General features: G+C 29.8%; 1 long non-coding RNA gene across 1 annotated transcript; it reads right to left on the bottom strand.

The window, feature by feature from the left end:
* Positions 1-304: 304 nt before the first annotated feature.
* On the bottom strand, positions 305-1,133 carry LOC128283425 (uncharacterized). Its single transcript, XR_008273768.1, has 3 exons — positions 962-1,133; positions 800-859; positions 305-657 (listed from the first exon to the last, which is right to left on the bottom strand). It is a non-coding gene; the product is annotated as an uncharacterized LOC128283425 (long non-coding RNA).
* Positions 1,134-1,740: the final 607 nt, after the last annotated feature.

Here is a 1,740-nt window from a genome sequence, read left to right as displayed (position 1 = left end):
CTATCTAATATAATGGAAACATAAAAATTAAATTTATGCCTTGATTGGTAAACCGTTGAAAACTAATTGAATAATTTATTTTATTTTAATATTATTTTTCTATAAAAATCTAAGTTTAAAATTTAATTTTTTAGAATAAAGTTAAAATTTTAAAAATCAATAATGAAATGTAAGATATAATTTTTATTATTTATAATTATTAAAAATAATTATATTTTGTAATTAATTTTAAGTAAAGTATTTTATAATTTAAATTTAATACTTAAAATTTTAATATTTAATTTGTTAATAATTATTTGTTCAACATTTAATTTTAAGTAAATTACATTAGATATAATTAAACATTGATTAATATTTCATTTTTATCATTGAACTTTTGAAAATCATTAATTTTTCAAACTATTACAAAAGTGTCACTCAACCATGGTAACGGAAATATAACAAGACTTTATTTTAATACAAAAATAAATTATTTCCTTTCTCTTTATTTTCTTTTCCTTCTTTTTCCCTCTCTTTATCTTCTTTTCATCTTATTTTCCCAAGCCAACCCTAGCCGCCACTACTTCTACCGCCACGGGTGGCTTTCGGCCCAAATCAATTGAACTCTGAAACTATCCCTCCCATGGGCAAAATTCTAAGTAAACATCCAGTTCCTAACTGCTTAAACAAGAACAGAAAATTCAGATCTTCACAGTGGTATTTAAAAAAATTGAATAGGTTGGCCTGAGGAAACCAGATACATATCTAGGCAAATTCCAAAAAGACCACCTTGTATTTGTGTACTATAATTCCAAATTACCTGTTAGCTAGCTGACAACACTTGTCCTCAACTAAATCCTTAGAAGCAGATTTTGAAAGCCTAAAATCAATACAGGTAATCAATATACTCATAATATAGAGCTTATTTTCTATGCCCATTACCTGGTCGATCTAATTATTGGAATCAAAACAAGCACCTCACCTTCACGAAGCTGATAGTTAGGTGTTGGTGGGAATACTTTTATGTCAAAAAGAGGAAATTAGCAAATCTTATTTTGCTCAAGTATTTATCAATGTACAATGTGATCTGGGACGGATGGATCTATTACTGCATCACTAGTGGAGAGAATCACTTTACTAGCTGCTTTTGATGATGGCCTATTGATCTTTTAAGTAACCTAGTGAATACTAGTTGGACAGGCATGCAGGCCACTGTTGTAAGTCCAGATGACTTCGGTTTGATTGATCCCTCCATTTGACCGTTACCACTATCATGTGTAGGTTTAGATATGATGTTATGTTATATACCAATTGATCAAAATGCTCTTGATTTTTGGCTAGAAAATAAGCTTACTTTCCTGTCTGTAGGAGAGACTGGAACATGAGAGATGTTCTTTTTAACCACGTCTGCATTATAATTGGGATTTAGTACGTTGTACTTAAAAAGGTGATTTTCGTTCATGGGAGGGATAGTTTTTATTGATTTAGGATGAAAGCCACCAGCGGTGGTGGGACTAGTGGTGGTTAGTGTTAGCTGGGGAAGGGAAGGAGAAGAGGAAAAGAGTAGGTTTTTTAGATAACCAAAAAAATTAAAAAATTATGAAAAATTATCCTAGTGCAAGATTATTTAATAAAATGATTTAGTTTCTACGGTTCTAAAAATAATATAGGCACCGCTACATCTCAAGTAGTCAACAGAGAAAAAATATATGTATATTTTATAGATATTGATTACTCTATGGAAGAAGGTACTAGAAATTT

This window comes from Gossypium arboreum, chromosome 11 (genome assembly GCF_025698485.1).
Source record: "Gossypium arboreum isolate Shixiya-1 chromosome 11, ASM2569848v2, whole genome shotgun sequence".
In the NCBI taxonomy this organism is placed as follows: domain Eukaryota; kingdom Viridiplantae; phylum Streptophyta; class Magnoliopsida; order Malvales; family Malvaceae; genus Gossypium; species Gossypium arboreum.
The sequence above is the reverse complement of the archived record's forward strand: the minus strand, read 5'-3'. Positions and strand labels throughout refer to the sequence as shown.